This window comes from Sminthopsis crassicaudata, chromosome 3 (assembly GCF_048593235.1).
Source record: "Sminthopsis crassicaudata isolate SCR6 chromosome 3, ASM4859323v1, whole genome shotgun sequence".
In the NCBI taxonomy this organism is placed as follows: Eukaryota; Metazoa; Chordata; class Mammalia; order Dasyuromorphia; family Dasyuridae; genus Sminthopsis; species Sminthopsis crassicaudata.
Genome location: NC_133619.1, coordinates 649,331,519 through 649,351,014, shown reverse-complemented (window position 1 = coordinate 649,351,014; position 19,496 = coordinate 649,331,519). Strand labels below are relative to the sequence as shown.

Below are 19,496 nucleotides of genomic sequence, written 5' to 3'. Positions count from 1 at the left end.
TAATACAATATTGAATTGTAATGGTGATAATGCGAAACCTTGTTTCACTCCTGATTTTATTGGGAATGGTTCCAGTTTATCACCATTACATGATGCTTACTGATGGTTTTAAATAGATGCTACTGACTATTTTAAGAAAAAGTCCATTTATTCCTATACTCTCTAGTTTTTAATAGGATGGGTGTTGGATTTTTTCAAATGCTTTTTCTGCTTCTATTGAGGTAATCATATGATTTTTGTAGCTTGGTTACTGATACAGTCAATTGCTGGAACTCTATCTTCCCAGAAATCAGAAGGAGTCAGGATCACTAAATGTCTTTATTCTAGATCTTTACCGTCACCTCCAATGCCAGGTCACGAGTGCGAGTGATCGTGAGTTCCACCACCCAAGTTTCTCTTACTCCTCCCACACATCACTTCCCCCTCTTTGTCCCACCAATCAAGTCAGCACAGAACAGCTGGGGAGGGTCAATCTTCAAACAAATTAATAGGGAACCGTCCAATTGGCAATTAGTCTCACGTGCTTCATTATCCAAGTGCATTGCTCAGTTCTAGCCCTTTACATCTCCCGCTTTCTTTTGTTTTAGACCACAGGTGGTCGCGCCATCCCTGACTTTTCAGGGAGGTGAGAACCCCAAAAAGGAGGTGATCACGCCCCCCTGACTTCTCAGGAAGGGAGATGAAAAGCACCAAAGAGAAGTGGGGATTTGCTAGCGGGTTTCTGGATTGAAGGGCCTTATTAGAGACAAGTATGCACAAACCCATCAGCATGGGAGTTATTACACAAGCACATAGCAATAACGCAGAGGCTATTAGTGGTGACTCTCCCCACAGTCAGTGCAGACTCAATGTGGTGTAACAAACAGGAATTGTACATGCAAGTAGTGATATAACAAACAATATAAATCAACATGGTATTGTAAGAGATTTCCAGAAGTCCTAGAAGGAGGGTATGTAAACATCAGTCACACATACATACCTTCTTCAGCAACCAAGACATAGTCCAAAACCAATCTATTGTCCATTGCTTCACTGTTAGGGAATCCAATGATCCCCACGAGTTTTTGAAGTCCCACATCAGTTAGGGAATCCAATGATCCCAACAGGTTTTGAAGTCCAGCAACAGTCTTATGATGCCTCAGAGAATCCAATGATTCCTGAGGATTTTCAAGTCCTACAATAGTCTTATGATGCCTCAGAGAATCCAATGATTCCTGAGGACTTTCAGTCCTACAATAGTCTTATGATGTCTCAGAGAATCCAATGATTCCTGAGGATTTTCAAGTCCAATGTAAGGGGCCTTTAAATGGGCTCCAGAGCGCATCAGGAGATTGAGGCCCGGAAGTAATTTCTGTGGATATTAGGACTGCCCTTGGGCGGGATCCTGGCCATATTGAGATAGCTTCGTAATGGGTGACACTCTCGCTGATTGGCTGTGTGTGTGACCTCACAGGCCCTATGTAAGCCCACTGCAGGCAGCAATTGCCCTCTTTAACCTCGTGCTCTTCACCCTGGCTCCCCAGCCTGGGTGGCCAAGCCAAGATGGATAGCCAAAAGAGGTAAGGGTTTTGGTAGTGAACACATGGGTCTTCTGACCAGGTGTTCACTCGGGAACCAACAAGTCAGGGCATCAGTTAGGGCATTATGTGAGTAGGTATAATAAAGGCTTTTAAGATTACACGTGGTTGTTCTTGAGTGTGCTACCGGTTATTAAGCTATAGATTCAGGAGATTGTGACCAGAGACCTTTGAAGGCCTCAGAGGAGGCGAGCCAGGTAGAGTTCACACTGCTAAGCACAGTGGTCAAAGGTACTCTGGTGGGTCTAGGACAGACTAGTAATTGTAACTGCCAGGAGAGCACGTTACAGTCCAACAGTTTTTGATGTCCATGGGTCAAACGCCATAACTGCCAGGTTCTTTCAGTGGTGGGCACAATCAGCAATGGAACCACCCGATGTTTCTTGGGCCTTCTCCTTCGTTTCAAGGGTCTGCTCTGTCTCTCTCTGATGGACAAGGCGAATACGGCTCGTTGGTACCCATCTGATTCCTTCTCCATCTGTAGAGATACAAGCAAACCCTTTCCCCCAAGCAGTTAACCTATCTGGTCCCTTCCATTCACCACTTTCTGGGTCTCTTCACATCACTTGGCGATTATCTAAAGACAGTGGAGCTGCTCTCACTGGACACTGCCCTTCCGGTGGGTTATAAAACCTGTCTGCTGGAGCCAGTGCATCTTTGTCAAAAATTTAAAAATTAATGGTATAGAGAACTAAATTTAGAAGTTCTCTAGGGTTACCCGTGGCTCCCCCTTTCTTTTGTTTTTGGAGGAGTGTCTTAATATCTCTGTTTCTTCTCTCTACTATTGCCTGCCCTTGAGGATTAAAGGGTATGCCCGTGGTATGTAAAATCTTATACTGTGCACAAAAGTGTGTAAAATGTTTAGAAGTATATGCAGGTCCATTATCTGTTTTTATTGCTTGTGGCACACCCATAATTGCAAATGCTTGTATAAGGAATTCAGTTACCACTCGGGCTGTCTCTTTTGCTGCTGGCATTGCAAATGTGAATCCTGAAAAGGTGTCTACCACCACTTGGATAAAAGATAGATGATCAAAAGATTTATAATGGGTCACATCCATTTGCCAAATTTCATTAGGTCTCAAACCATGAGGGTTCTTCCCTGGAGGGAGTGTAGGAGCATGGAAAGGAAGGCAAGCTGTACAGGCTTTTACTATGCTCCTAGCTTCTTCTCTTGTTATTCCAAACTGCAAACTTAAAGCTCGGGCAGCCTGATGATATTTAGAATGAGACTCTTGTGCTTCTTGAAATAAAGGAGTACTGGCCAGCATGGTTAGAAGGCTATCTGCCTTTGAATTACCATCAAAAATAGGACCTGGAAGTCCACTATGGGAGTGGACATGAAAAAATATAAATCTTACCTGGATGCTTTCTCACTTGCTCTTGAAGCTCTTTAAAGAGCTGATATATATTGGAGGCTACAAATTTTATTTGGGCTGTGGCAATTCTTTGTACCACACCTACTTACTAGGCCGAATCAGATATGATATTTATGTCTCCCGGATAATAAGCAAGAGCTAGAATGATTGCATACAATTCATTCTGCTGAGTGGACTGAAAAGGAGTTTTGATATATTATGTTTGGATGCATCTGTAAAGATAGTTGGTCCTTTAAGAGGAACTTTAGAAACCTTTTCTTCAAGAATCCATTGCCAATTATGTAACAGTCTGGTTATCTTTAATGGAGACCCGTGTGCAAAATTTGGAGCCATGGTTAATAAAATTTGCCACTCTGGGATGGTTTTGCAGCACACATTAACTTGTGCATTAGTATAAAAGGTGTATATCTTGTCAGGTCTTGTCCCAGATAACTGTACTGCTCGTTTAATGGCCTTTAATAAAATTCTAGCCACAAGCACTGGGTAAGGAATAAGGCTTTGTTCTGGTTGTGCTGGGAGGTTCACCCACTCTATCACACTTATCTCCTTGATGAAGGACTGCTGTGGGTGCCTCTTGTGTAGCAAAAACTGATATTTCCAAGGGTTTTTGAGTGACTCTTTCAACCACATTGGATAAAGCCAGTTCAACTTGTCTCAAAGCCTCTTGAGCTTCTTTTGTAAGCTGGCATGGTGAATTTAAAGCACTGTCTCCCCTTAAAATGTCATATAATGGTTGCAATTGACAGGTAGTCAAGCCTAGCACGGGACGCATCCATTGGATATCTCCTATCAATTTCTGGAAGTCATTTAAGGTGTTTAGCTTCTCTGTTCTTAAGGAGAGTTTTTGTACTGTAAGCACCTTAGGATATACTTCATATCCTAAATATTGAAAAGGAGTATGTCATTGAATCTTTTCTGAAGCTATGTGCAATTTATAATTCCTTAGTGTTTCTATGGTTTTTTGTAGACATGCTTCTAACATTTGTTCCTCAGGTGCACATCCCAATATATCATCCATGTAATGTAATAACATTACTTTTGGAAATGCTTTTCTTACTTGACTAAGAGCAGCAGCAACATACATTTGACACATAGTAGGGCTGTTTTTCATTCCCTGTGGCAAAACTGTCCATTCATATCTTTTAAATTTGCTCAAATGCTGTTATGGAGTAATTAATCTGTACTGAAGCGTCTGCATAAGAACCTACACCTGTTAGTAGGTCATAGGTGATGGAAGTATTAACTGCACTTTGAATATTTTGTTGGGCTTGAATCCTACAGAGCTCACTAAATTCAGAAAACCACAACAAATTTTGTCCAGGTTCTAAGCACACCTTTGCAATGACTTTCCAGTCACTAGGGGTTAAGGTTTCATAAGCCAAATTGTGTATTAACATCTTAACATAATTTGATGTAGCCCCAAAGACAGTGCAAGATTTTTTCAGGTTTTTAAGGACATCCATATTAAAAGTAGCATATCTTCTACTCTCTTGACCTGCAGAATTATACTGTTGAATCATGGGAAAAATTTGAAGTTTGAAATCATTATCTACTTTTCCATTTTCAATTGCTTCAATAAGCCCTCTTTCTAATCTAGTTACAGGAGTAGGCAGTTGTTGGGGGGGGTGCTGATGATGTCACCGCCCCTCCCACTACTCCTCCTCCCTCCGTCCCTGAAGGTGGAGTTGATGTGGGCTGATCAATAATCTGCTCTCTAGGTGAGGTTGAAATTTCTTCCCAACAATCAGAGTCAACACACTCAGATTCCTCATTCAAATCCCCTTGCCCTCTGGCAATGTCCTGAGTTTGCTTATCTTCTATCTTTTGTTCCTCACACTTCCTTCTCTGTGCCTTTTTAGAACTCTTCCTTCTCCTAAAACTCTGCTCGATAGCTTAAGTTTAATAGAATCACGTTGTATAGATAAAATACCTCTGGGAAAATTGGACAAAGCCCATTTTTTGAGTAAAATTCTTTCATTTCAAGTCCCACTAGCTTCCATTTATCTATACGTAGTTTTTCTTCATTTAAGAACCAAGGGGACGTGGGACTCAATGAGTGTAAGAGATTATTCATTTGTAGGATGGTAATAAGTAAACTTTTCTCATCAATTATCTTAATTATATCCTCTATAGCATTGCTAGATGAGGCAGGGGCTGGGGTTGGAGCAGGGTCAGCTGAGGCCCAGGATTTACCTAACATCTGCCCCATCTCAGTTACTAGAGATTGCTGATTTAGTCCTTAACAAGGTAAGTTCCTTATTTCTATTAGAATACTCATCTAATCTCCGGGTCACAGGGGGACTTCGGTGGAAGTAGGGTGCCAGCCACACGTTGGACGCCAAATGCTGGAACTCTATCTTCCCAGAAATCAGCAGGAGTCAGGTGTAAGGGCCCTTTAAATGGGCGGACACAGTGCATCAGGAGATTGAGGCCTGGAAGTAATTTCTGTGGATATTAGGACTGCCCTTGGGCGGGATCCTGGCCATATTGAGATAGTTTTGTAATGGGTGACTCTCTCGCTGATTGGCTGTGTGTGTGACCTCACAGGCCCTATGTAAGCCCACTGCAGGCAGCAACCGCCCTCTTTAACCTCGTGCTGTTCACCCTGGCTCCCCAGCCTGGGTGGCCAAGCCAAGATGGGTAGCCGAAAGAGGTAAGGGTTTTGGTAGTGAACACATGGGTCTTCTGACCAGGTGTTCACTCGGGAACCAACAAGTCAGGGCATCAGTTAGGGCATTATGTGAGTAGGTATAATAAAGGCTTTTAAGATTACACGTGGTTGTTCTTGAGTGTGCTACCGGTTATTAAGCTATAGATTCAAGAGATTGTGGCCAGAGACCTTTGAAGGCCTCAGAGGAGGCGAGCCGGGTAGAGCTCACACTGCAAAGGACAGTGGTCAAAGGTGCTCTGGTGGGTCTAGGACAGACTAGTAATTGTAACTGCCAGGAGAGCACGTTACAGTCAGGATCACTAAATGTCTTTATTCTAGATCTTTACCATCGCTTCCAACGCCAGGTCACGAGTGCGAGTGATCGTGAGTTCCACCACCCAAGTTTCTCTTACTCCTCCCACACAAGTCACTTCCCCCTCTTTGTCCCACCAATCGAGTCAGCACAGAAGAGCTGGGGAGGGTCAACCTTCAAATAAGTTAATAGGGAACCGTCCAATTGGCAATTAGTCTCACGTGCTTCATTATCCAAGTGCATTGCTCAGTTCTAGCCCTTTACAGTCAATTATGTTAATAGTTTTCCTAATGTTGAACCAGTCCTGCATATTCCTGGTATAAATCCTACCTGGTCATGGTGTATTATTCTGGGGATAATTTTCTTTAATATTTTTTCTAGAATTTTATTTAATATTTTTGCATAAATGTTCATTAGGGAGATTGGTCTATGTTTCTTTCTCTGTTTTCATCCTACCTGGTTTAAGTATCAGTACCATATCTATGTTATAAAAGAAATTTGGTAGGACTTCTTCAATCTCTATTTTTTTCAAATAGTTTATAATAGCATTGGAATTAATTGTTCTTTAAATGTTTGGTAGAATTCACATGTAAATCCATCTGGTCCTGGGAATTTTTTCTTAGGGAGTTTATTAATAGCTTGTTCTATTTCTTTTTCTAAAATGGAACAGTTCAACCAATTTACTTCTTCCTCTGTTAATCTAGGCAAACTATATTTTTTAAAATAGTCATCTGTAAAGGTCCTGAATTGTAAAGGTCCAGTCGTCTCTAAGTTATCCTTGGGGGCTGCCGTCTCAACTCAATCTCAGACTCGACTAACTTTCTCCCCAACTCTGTCCCAGAGTAGACTACTTCCATAGGCCCAATGTTGTCTTCTTTTATCCTCACAGAGATTGTAGTGAGAACTTAACGGGGCTTGTGAGAAACACTTCAACCAATGAACTTGCTCCCTCAGAATTCCAAACGTGTAAACTCCCTTTAAAGGCCCGAACCAAAGGTGTGAATTCTGAGCCAGAGAACTGTCCAGACAACATGAGTTCTCACCTTGTAATCCTAACATCTCCCCCTTTCTTTTGATTTAGAACATAGGGTGGTCATGACCTTGAAACATAAATCCATCAGTATGGGAGGTATTACACATAATTACATAAATTTACATAAACACATAGTAACATAGTAACATAACACATGCTAGAAGTATGTAAAAAATAACATGATCAAATAATCATAAATTGAGAATTTATAAATGTCCATAAGTCCATTGTCCATTAGTCTCATCTTGTGTTAGGAAATCCAATGAATTCTTGCTGGTTTTAAAGTTCTTTAACAGTCTTCTGGCAATTACATTAGAGCTGTTTGCACTGGACACTGCCCTGTTGGTTTAAAAGGCCTGTATTCTTTCCAAGTGTAATCCATTTCTGCTATCTGATTACTTTTTTGGCTGACTTATCAGGTAATCCCTTTCTGCCATGTGATTGCTTTTCTGCTGGTTGATCAAATCAGAGTCCTGACCTTCTAAAGGCTCTTTGGATGTAACTTCAGCTGCCATCATGCCCCACCTATCTTTTGATTGGAGCTGGGCTTCGCCTCTCATTTCCCTGGAACAATCTACATTCGGAGGTCCAGTGGAAGCCCTTGTGACATTTTGGACATGGGGTTTTAGGTCTTCCCTCATCCTGTCTTCTCATTCTATCTCCATATCTACATTGAGCTTTTAGATGTCCAATTTTTCCACATTGGAAACATCAATGAATTTCTCTAGAAGTCCTTTGCCAAGAGGGACCCTGTCTTTCCATGTTTATCATAGTCTGGGTGTAAAAAGTATTTATTCCCACTGTAGCACAGCGTCTTATGATCTCCTCTAAAGGAGCATCTTTTGTCTAATCCCCATATATTTCTATTGCAAATCTCATTTTCCTTAGCCAGATGACCGATCATTATTTCTGTAGCTGCATTTTCTCCAATAGTTCTTCTGTCAGCAGTTTGCAAACGTCCCACAAAATCCACAAAAGGTTCATTGGGACCTTGCTCTATTTTAGTGAAAGCCTCCCCCCGATCTTTCTGTCCGGGGAGGGAACCCCAAGCTTTTATTGGAGCCTTAGAAATACATACACTGTCATGGTATAATTAATCTGTTCTGAATTCTCTCCATACCGACCTTCACCAGCTAATTGCTCAAAAGTGGAATTGTGTGTTAACTCCTGTTTCCAAATTACATCTGACTTGGTCCTTACATAATTCATGAAACTCTGCAAGCCACAACAGATTTTGTCCAGGTTCTAAATATGTCTTTGCTATGGATTTCCAATCATTCAGGGTTAGGACTTCATAAGACAAACCATCTAGTAACATTTTAACATAAATTGATGTAGCCCCATAAAGGGTACAAGCTTTTTTCAAATCTTTAATATTATTCAAATTTAAAGGTGTATATCTTCTCCTTTTTTGACCTACAGAGTCAATCTCTTCAATCACAGGATATGCATGTATAAAATCACTTATATTCTGTCCTTCTCTCTTAACTTTAACCAATGCTTTTTCTAATCTTGTCATAGGCTGCTTAACAGGTGATTCTGTTTGTATTTCTGCCTCTTCCCCTCCTCCTCCTTGCTCCACCCCTGAAGGGTTAATTGAGGGAGTGTAACGTGCTGTTGTCTCTAGAAGCTGCCAATTGCTCTCTGGGAGGAGATCTGCTGTGTCAACTCAAATCTCTCGGACAGATTCTTCTTTCTGTAGAGAATTGTTGTCTCGAGACAGTTGCCGTTAACTCTGGTCCAGAGTAGTGACTTCCCTCTTTTATCCTCCCAGAGAATGGGCATGGGATAATGCAAGGGCTTCTAGGAAAAATTACTTCAACCAATGAACTTGCTCCTCCTAAGCATGCAAACTCTTCCCCAGAAATTCACAAGTAAAACTCCCAGTCATGGCCAGAACTAGAGAATTGTCAAGTACCGACTTAGCACTTAGTAAGAACCTAATATCTCATTATCTCATTAGCACTTAGTAAGAACCTAACAAGGGAGGAGATGGGAAATGCTCCTGTTGCTCAGAATTGTACTTAACTTCATTGTTATCTGATTCATCCTTTTCACCTAGTTTAGTTGACACCTCCCCATTTTGCTCTTTCTTCTTTTCCTTTAGAATAACAATTTTTAAAGCCACTTGGATTAAATTGTAGGTATGAAGTGTATCTTTGGAATTGTAGTGTTCACCTAATTGCTCTCTAATTTCCACTCATCTGGATCCAATTCTTTTTTCCAGAGAAAAACAAGGACATATGACCTGCACAGTTTTTAAAAGTTCAGTAATCTCCTACAAAATTATAATCAATCTTTGGCTTTTCATAACCTTGATAATGCTCTCTAAACATTTTCCTTGAACAGAAGGCACTTGCCCCATTTCACTGAAATTCTACTTTAGCTCTTTAACAAAGTTTCCTTGTTACTCAGGCTTCTGGGTCAGAGAGACTTTTCCACTGAGATCTGGATCAGAGGCTTTTCCACTGGAATCAGGATCTTGTTTGTCCCTGTTCTGGCGCCAAAATGTCAAGGTCCGGGCTAGCTCTTCTGAAGAGCTCAGAATAAGTCCTTGTCAGGATAAGCAAAAGTCCTTGCCCCACGTTGGGCGCCAAATTGTAAAGGTCCTGTTGTCTCTGGGTTATCCTTCCAGTCCGCTGTCTCAACTCACTCCCAGAAGGTGTACATAGCATAAGTGCTAGAACCAATTAAGAAGGTGTGGCTTCATGCCATGATACTGCCTTATATGGATGATATACTGTTATCAATGAGCAGCAGGAAAGATCTCTCTGCCCTGCTTAAAGAGACCATGAGCATTCTTGATCTACATGGACTGGTGGTAGCCCCAGAAAAGATCCAACATAAGTATTCCATCATTTACCTGGGACTCAGCAGGGGGACTTCTACAGTTACTAATCAGATACCTAACTTACAATTAGACAAGGTGAATACTCTAAACATATTTCAGAAACTAGTTTGACAAATTCAATAGTTAAGGGCTTGTCCCCCTATTCCTATTTCTTTGATGCAGCCTTTATATGACATCTTGAAAGGATATAAGAACTCATTAACATCATAGCAGAACAACTTATATGCTGTCCAAGTGCTTAGAGGCATCGAGGATGCTGTCCTACAGCCTCAGAATTCTTTAATTGCTAACCTCCTTGCTGAATTGCAGCTGATTTTACAGACTAGGAAACATCCCATTTACATCCTGCATGGATACTCTCACCAATGCTGTGCAGGAGACATATTTGCTGGCAATGAGGTGGTGGACCGTGCTTTACAATGCTCCCTTCTCACGATCCCCACACCCCTTGAATGTGCCCATTATTTTCTCCACTTACTTGCTAATTCTCTACATTGCCTTTATGGCCTCACCTGGGAACAAGCCCAACAGATAGGGAAGCAGGGTGCTCAGTTTCTCCCCTAGTAAAGGAGTCAATCCCCAGGGTTTAATCTCCAATTATTTGTGGCAAATGGACATGACACATGTGGGCCATGTGGCCATCCACATCTGTATTGACACCTTTTCTAGATTCTTGTGGGCCACTCCCATGAGAACACTTCTTCGGTCATTAAACATTTGTATATTTGCTTCTCCTCTCACAGAGTTCCTAATACCATAAAGACCAATAATGGGCTAGCTTATACCTCTAAGCAGATGGCCATCTTCTTTGCCACATTCACCATTAAATTCGTTACAGGGATTCCCTATAATCCACAGGGTCAGGCCCTAGTGGAATGGGCCTATCATACTCTGAAGGTCACCCTTGTTAAACAGAAAGGGGGAAGAAGTAGACAGAACCCCCAATGGCCCATACAGGTGGATGTGGATAAGACCTTATATAATTACAATATTTTGTGCCTGGATAGGGATACCAGCCTCTATCCAGGAATGACATATTTGGCACAATCTTATAGACAGAAAAGAAAACTAAGCTCTATAAAAACAGCGCTTCAAGCACCAGAGAACATTCAAAAGGTCCTTTGGAAGGACAAGGAAGGACATTGGCAAAGTCCATCCTTAGTACTTTGGAGAGGGCTGGGATATTTATGTCTTGCAGATCCTAATGGGAAAGGCTGCTGGATTCCAGAAAGAAAGACAAAGAAAGTTCCCCCTATTAAAACAGGGGGTGAAAAAGAAGAGAAGGAGATGACCCAGGAGATGCTCAAAACAGTGCCATAGCAGAGAGATGACTACCCTTGCCAGACCGCCTTAGTGATTGGATCCAACATACTTTCCCTTTCCCAACCCCTTCTATTGTATCCCATGGGCTCTATATAGCCATTTTTTTATTGTTATATTGTTGCTTTTTTTTTTTTTTTTTTTTTTGCTTTTGCCTATTTTGCTAGGATGCATATACATATTCTTAAAAAAATTCTTTAGAAGTGCTTATGGAAGAGCTTCTCATTTGTCAACTTAAAAACATTCAGTCTTTTTAATAAAAGAGGGAGGAGATGTAAGGGATAAAAAGCCTCTAGAAGCAAGGCATGCAGTTCAAAGAATGTGGGGAGGACCTGAGGGATGAGAGGTTCTGAGGCGCAGGCGAGTCCTATGTGGAGTGTCTGACCCCAGGTACCATGTCTCCCTCCTTAGTGCTCTCAAAGTAGCATGCCTCCCTCCCTCTTATCAGGTCAATCCCATTATGCCAGGTTCCTAGAAGATCTCCACCTTCCCCCAGATCCTCAGAGGGGTATAAATATGTGGTATCTAAGAATAAAGTTCTCTCTCACTTCACCCCTACCTCCTGGTGGTCTGTCTCTGTGGGATCCGGGTCGGTGCCCAAAGACAGGTAAGTGTGGCCTAGCTGTGCTGTCAATGGATGGGCATTAAGAGTAGCTCAAAGGGGAGCTACCAGGTTAGAATAGTCTACAGAGGTATAAGAACCTTGGGCAGTAGAAAAAAGAGAGGAGAGGTCATGCAGCTCCTGCATCGATCCAATTCCCTTCTACCCCTAAGACCAAGAATAAAGACCAAGAACTTTTGTGGCTGATTATAAGTTATCCAGGGTGTTAACTTGGGCTTTAAATTTGGTGCCCAATGTGTGTACCAAGGACCCTACTTTCACTGAAGAAGTTCCCCGGTGACCAGAAAATTGGATGAGTATTTTAATAGACAAACAGGGAACTTACTTTTTAAAGAGCTAAACCTTTTCTAGCTGAAATGGGGCAGATATTAGGAAAAGATTCTCCCCCATCCCCAACCCCACCCCAAAGGAGTCTACAGGAAGCATATTCAGACTGCACAGTATAAGATTTTAAACACTACTGGCATACCCTTTAATCCTCAAGGATAGGCAATAATAGAGAAGAGAAACAGAGACATTAAGACACTGCTCCAAAAACAAAAGAAAGGGGAAGCCACAGATAACCCTACAGAACTTCTAAATCTATCCCTTTATACTATTAACTTCATGATTTTTGAGAAAGATGCACTGGCTCCCCCAGACAGGTTTTATAACCCACTAGAAGGGCAATGTCCAGTGGGAGCAGCTCCACTATCTTTAGATAATCATCAGGTGATGTGGAGAGATCCAGAAAGTGGTGAATGGAAAGGACCAGATAGGTTAACTACTTGGGGGAGAGGGTTTGCTTGTATTTCTATAGATGGAGAAGGAATTAGATGGGTGCCAATGAGCCATATTCGCCTTGTCCATTTGAGAGAGATGGAGCAGACCCTTGAAATGAAGGAGAAGACCCAAGAAACATCAGGTGGTTCTGTCACTGACTGTGCCCACCACTGAAAGAGCATGGCAGTTATGGTGTTTGACACATGGACATCAAAAATTGTTGGACTTCAAAACCCTCAGAAATCATTGGATTCTCTGAGACGTGATAAGACTGTTGCAGGACTTCAAAAACTTGCGGGTTCATTGGATTCCCTGACACGTGAAGCAATGGACAATAGATTGGTTTTGGACTATCTCTTGGCTGCTGAAGAAGGTGATTGTGTGATGGATGTTTGCATACCCTCCTTCTAGGACTTCTGGAAATCCTTTACAACATCATATTGATTTATATTGTTTGTTATGTCACTACTTGCATGTACAATTCATGTTTGTTACACCACATCGAGCCTGCACTGATTGTGGGGAAAGTTAGCACTAATAGCCTATGCATTATTGCTATGTGTTTGTGTAATACCTCCCATGCTGATGGGTTTGTACATACCTGTTTCTAATAAGACCCTTCAGCCCAGAAACCCACTAGCAATCCCCACTTCCTTTTGTTCTTTTCATCTCCCTTCCTGAGATGTCAGGAGGGACATGATCACCTGTGTTCTAAAACAAAAGAAAGTGGGAGATGTAAAGGGCTGAAACTCTGAGTTGATGCACTGAGGTCGGACAACCGAGCACTTAAGGCTAATTACTGATTGGACAATATATGCTTGGAAAATGGTCTTTCCCACTATTTTGTGCTGGTTCAATCTTTTGGTGTATACAGAGAATTGTGGGGAGGATTAGGGGGTGGAGTAAGACAAGACAGAATCACCTTGGGTGGTAGAAAAAAAGAGAGAAGTGGTGCAGCTCCTGCATCAATCCAATTCACTTCTACCTCTAAGACAAAGAATAAAGACCAAGGACTTTTGCTTATCCTGACTCTGGCTGATTCTAAGGTATCCAGGTTACTAACTCGGTCTTCACACAGAACTCTCTTTCTCTTTCCCTCTGTCTCTTCCTCTCCCTTCATCCCTCTATCTTCCTCCATCCATCTCTCTCTTCCTCCCTCTCTTTCCCTCTATACCTTTCTCTTCACTTAATCCTGATATTCCCTTAAACTCTTCTTCATTTTATAGTCAAATTCCTAGAAAGGAATGTTTACATCTATATCCATCTATGTACTCTCGATCACCTTCTGATTATCCTGATTTTTCTCTCTGTTCATTTAGTATTCTTATGGTCTTCTGATGATTTCAGATGAAATAGATGAGAACCATCACTGTAAGGTTTCCCACCCTATCTTCTCCTGTATTTCTTGTGATAAGACATATGTAAAACAAACAAGTATACCTAAAGACAAAACTGAAGAATGACCAATCCTTGTCCTATAAAACAGATAATAAAACACTCCTTCCATTCCATAGAGAAGTGGAAAACTAGAAGTACAGAATGTTCAGTACCTCAAAGGTGATTGTTTTGTCCTTTAAAAATTATTCATCCCTATTACAAAGGGAGGTTGTGTGGCATGATAGATTATGTCAAAAAATGACTTAATTCATCAATAAAATAAAAAAGATATGGAGCTATGAAGGTTTTCGTTAAAATTACAGAGAGTTACCCAGCTGCTGCTCATTTCTCTCCACAACTTCTTCCAGATCCCGAAGGCAGTATTTAGTGACGAGAAAGCTGGACTTGTAAACAAATAGATCTGTGTTTATATCTCCCATCAGAAATGTGTTAGCTGTAGGATTCTGAACAAGTCATTTAACTTTTTTTTTCTTTTTTTTTTTTTTTTTTAGTTATTCCAAATATTTTAATAAGAGTTCTCTGCAAGGCATTTAAAACACCAGTTTGTGAGGATAAACTCCTTTGGAGAGTGAAAATACAGATCGCAGGTAGCCATGGAGCTGAGGAATTTTCTTGATTTGGGGCAGGATCTGAGAGTCTCCTGCTTTCTGCTCAGCCTTGCGCTGCTCTGTAATCTCGTATTTCTCTTTTTCTGTGTCAAAAATCTCTCCTTCTTGGTGTCAAGGTTTGCACAGCCTCTTCTTCTTGATGTAGGCATCAGTAAGATGATTTGAAATCTTCACACCAGAAAGCTTAACCCTGGTGGAGGTGGCAATGACAAATTTCTGATGGGTCCTTTGCAAAGGAACATAGTTGATGGTCAGAGATCCAGTCATGAGTAGCAAGCCACTAGCCAACTGCTTCAGGAAAACCCCTCGCTTGCCCCTGTGGCAGCCAGTGAGCATGATCAGACGGTGCCTGGGGTGATGCTAGAGTGAAGTCTCCTCACGTGCTGGCTGAAGGTTTTTTTTTTTGTTTTTTTTTTTTTAATTTTTTATTTTATTTTATAATTATAACATTTTTTGACAGTACATATGCATGGGTAATTTTTTACAACATTATCCCTTGCACTTACTTCTATTCAGATTTTTTCCCTTCCTCCCCCAACCCCCTCCCCCAGATGGCAAGCAGTCTTATATATGTTAAATATATTACAATATAGTCTAGATACAATATATGTGTGTAGAACCGAAATTTTTGTGGCACAGGAAGAATTGGATTCAGAAGGTAAAAATAACAGTTTACATTCAATTCCCAGTGTTCCTTTTCTGGATGTAGCTGGTTCTGTCCATCATTAATCAATTGGAATTGGATTAGTTCTTCTCTATGTTGAAGAAATCCACTTCCATCAGCATACATCCTCGTACAGTATCATTGTTGAAGTGTATAAAGATCTTCTGGTTCTGCTCGTTTCACTCAGCATCAGTTGATGTAAGTCTCTCCAAGCCTCTCTGTATTTCTCCTGTTGGTCATTTCTTATAGAACAATAATATTCCATAACATTCATATACCATAGTTTACCCAACCATTCTCCAATTGATGGACATCCATTCATCTTCCAGCTTCTAGCCACTATGAAAAGGGCTGCCACAAACATTTTGGCACATACAGGACCCTTTCCCTTCTCTAGTAGTTCCTTGAGGTATAAGCCCAGTAGTAGTATGGCTGAGTCAAAGGGTATGCACATTTTGATAACTTTTTGGGCATAATTCCAGATTGCTCTCCAGAATGGTTGGATTCTTTCACAACTCCACCAACAATGCATCAGTGTCCCAGTTTTCCCACAGCCCCTCCAACATTCATCGTTATTTGTTCCTGTCATCTTAGCCAATCTGACAGGTGTGTAATGATACCTCAGAGTTGTCTTAATTTGCATTTCTGTGATCAATAGTGATTTGGAACACTCTTTCATATGAGTGGAAATAGTTTTAATTTCATCATCTGAAAATTGTCTGTTCATATCCTTTGACCATTTATCAATTGGAGAATGGCTTGATTTCTTATAAATTAAAGTCAATTCTCTGTATATTTTGGAGATGAGGCCTTTATCAGAACCTTTAACTGTAAAATTTTTTTCCCAATTTGTTACTTCCCTTCTAATCTTGTTTGCATTAGTTTTGTTTGTGCAGAAACTTTTTAATTTGGTGTAATCAAAATGTTCTATTTTGTGATCAATAATGGTCTCTAGTTCTCCCTTGGACACAAACTCCTTCCTCCTCCACAAGTCTGAGAGGTAAACCATCCCATGTTCCTCCAATTTATTTATGATTTCGTTCTTTATGCCTAAATCTTGGACCCATTTTGATCTAATCTTAGTATGTGGTGTTAAATGTGGGTCCATGCCTAGTTTCTGCCATACTAATTTCCAGTTTTCCCAGCAGTTTTTGTCAAATAATGAATTCTTATCCCAATATTTGGGATCTTTGGGTTTGTCAAAGATTAGATTGCTATTTTTATTCACTATCTTGTCCTGTGAACCTAACCTATGCCACTGATCAACTAGTCTATTTCTTAGCCAATACCAAATGGTTTTGGTGACTGTTGCTTTATAATATAGCTTTAAATCAGGTACACTTAGACCACCTTCCTCTGACTTTTTTTTCATTAGTTCCCTTGCAATTCTCGACCTTTTATTCTTCCATATGAATTTTGTTGTTATTTTTTCTAGGTCATTAAAATAGTTTCTTGGGAGTCTGATTGGTATAGCACTAAATAAATAGATTAGTTTGGGGAGTATTGTCATCTTTATTATATTCGCTCGGCCTATCCAAGAACATTGAATGTCTTTCCAATTATTTAAATCTGGCTTTATTTTTGTGGCAAGTGTTTTGTAATTTTGCTCATATAATTCCTGACTCTCCTTTGGTAGATATATTCCCAAATATTTGATACTATCGACTGTTATTTTGAATGGAATTTCTCTTTGTATCTCTTGCTGTTGGATTGTGTTGGTAATGTATAAAAATCCTGAGGATTTATGTGGATTTATTTTGTATCCTGCGACTTTGCTAAAATTCTGAATTATTTCTAATAGCTTTTTAGCAGAGTCTTTGGGGTTCTCTAAGTATACCATCATGTCATCTGCGAAAAGTGACAATTTGATTTCTTCATTTCCTACTCTAATTCCTTGGATCTCTTTCTCGGCTCTTATTGCCAAGGCTAGAGTTTCTAGTACTATATTGAATAGTAATGGTGATAGTGGGCAACCTTGTTTCACTCCTGATCTTACAGGGAAAGGTTCTAGTTTATCACCATTACATATGATGTTTACTGAAGGTTTTAAATATATGCTCCTTATTATTATTATTTTTTTTTAATTTTTTATTTTATTTTATAATTATAACATATTTTGACATTACATATGCATGGGTAATTTTTTACAACATTATCCCTTGCACTTACTTCTGTTCAGATTTTTTTCCCTTCCTCCCCCAACCCCCTCCCCCAGATGGCAAGCAGTCTTATATATGTTAAATATATTACAGTATATTCTAGATACAATATATGTGTGTAGAACCGAATTTTTTGTTGCACAGGAAGAATTGGATTCAGAAGGTAAAAATAACAGTTTACATTCATTTCCCAGTGTTCCTTTTCTGGATGTAGCTGGTTCTGTCCATCATTAATCAATTGGAATTGGATTAGCTCTTCTCTATGTTGAAGAAATCCACTTCCATCAGCATACATCCTCATACAGTATCATCTTCCAGCTTCTAGCCACTATGAAAAGGGCTGCCACAAACATTTTGGCACATACAGGACCCTTTCCCTTCTCTAGTAGTTCCTTGGGGTATAAGCCCAGTAGTAGTATGGCTGGGTCAAAGGGTATGCACATTTTGATAACTTTTTGGGCATAATTCCAGATTGCTCTCCAGAATGGTTGGATTCTTTCACAACTCCACCAACAATGCATCAGTGTCCCAGTTTTCCCACAGCCCCTCCAACATTCATCGTTATTTGTTCCTGTCATCTTAGCCAATCTGACAGGTGTGTAATGATACCTCAGAGTTGTCTTAATTTGCATTTCTCTGATCAATAGTGATTTGGAACACTCTTTCATATGAGTGGAAATAGTTTTAATTTCATCATCTGAAAATTGTCAGAGGCTTGTCATGAAGTAAGTTCTGAGAGAAAACGAGGAGCTCAAGCAGCTGTCTGCCTCCACGCCGCCATCTTGGCCAGAACTGAAGGGTTTTTTGCCATGACTTAGCAGCTTTCTGGGCACATCCTCAGTAGGGTAATACCTAGGCATTTTGCAAATCTTTAACACCTGGGTTCCTCCATTCTTATTGCAGACAACTGGTTTGGAGATAGTGGCCGGCACCCTCTTTCTCTTTTTCCTTTCATTCAGGGTTTTTGGCGCAGCGTATTTTCACTTGTACATAGCTCGCTGGGAATACATGGCAGACCTGGAGTATTTACCGATTCCTTGGGCCAGAACTAGTTTCCTATTGCAATGCTTTTGAGGCTTTTTCACGACCTTTTCAGCTGCATCTTCCTTTTTGTTTTCCTTTTCCTTTTTTTCCTTTTTTCTTTTCTTTTCCTTTGGTACCTTTTGGGGTTTTTTGTCAGCCATCTTGAGAGGAAGGGAAAGAGCCAAGTCATTTAACTTTACAAGCATGGTGTGAGCTAGTTTGGAACACATTTTGTAAGCCTAAAAGTTGTAATGTTCTCATTTGGTTTTCTGGAGGTCTCTGGGCACCCTTTCTTTCAGCAGATTAATCACCACAAGAATAGCCAGAAGTTAAAGACCAAAGTCTAAATTCTTTATTGCCTCCTTGCTTGGGGCGAGGCTAGCTTTCTTACAGGCCTTTTGGAATCTTGGTTTCAGTAGAGAAGTGCAGGAGGCCAAACCAGCCACCACAAATGCTGATGAAGATGGAATGACTGAATCTGAATCCAAAGCCTGTACTTCAGCCTCCAATCCGCTTGTCTTCCCTAAATCTGAATCTGGCTGAGGCTCCCTGTTTATATGCTCTACACTGAGTATAAACCAATCATTATATCACTAGGAAACTATTATTTGTTGTAACATTAAATCAATTGTATTGAAGTTAGAGAATTATTAAGCACCATGCTAAACTAGACAACTATTTTCTTTATCAATTCCACTGATTTAGCACCTTGTAATAATCCTTGTTTCAAGTTCAGAGTTCTGGCCTATAACAAAAAGTGGTATATAAATAGCTGTTATTGTTGCTGTTGGTAATATTCTTGTGGTTTCTACCATTCTCTTCCAAAGCTTTTTTTTTTTTTTTTAATATTGGTTTCCATTGCACACTTTATAAGAAAAGAAAAATACCAAAAGAAAATTTAGCCATGGTTTGAACTCTGGGAAACATCTGATACCTCAAGGATTTGGGAAAACTCAGGTAGCCAACAAAGGAGACAAAGAAGGAAGAATTAAAGACAGAATAAGTACCAAGAAAAAGAAGATATTATTCAGAAGGAGAGAAGAGACAGTCATGCCAAAAACTTCATGGGTGTAAAAGGAGGTAAAATGGGCTGTTATATTTGGTATTCAGATCATTGGTGATTTTGGAGAGAGAAAT

At 40.3% G+C, this 19,496-nt stretch overlaps 1 pseudogene; it reads right to left on the bottom strand.

Moving 5' to 3' along the window:
- Positions 1–14,435: 14,435 nt before the first annotated feature.
- On the bottom strand, positions 14,436–18,520 carry LOC141560037 (large ribosomal subunit protein eL6-like; annotated as a pseudogene).
- Between the last annotated feature and the right edge of the window lie 976 nt (positions 18,521–19,496).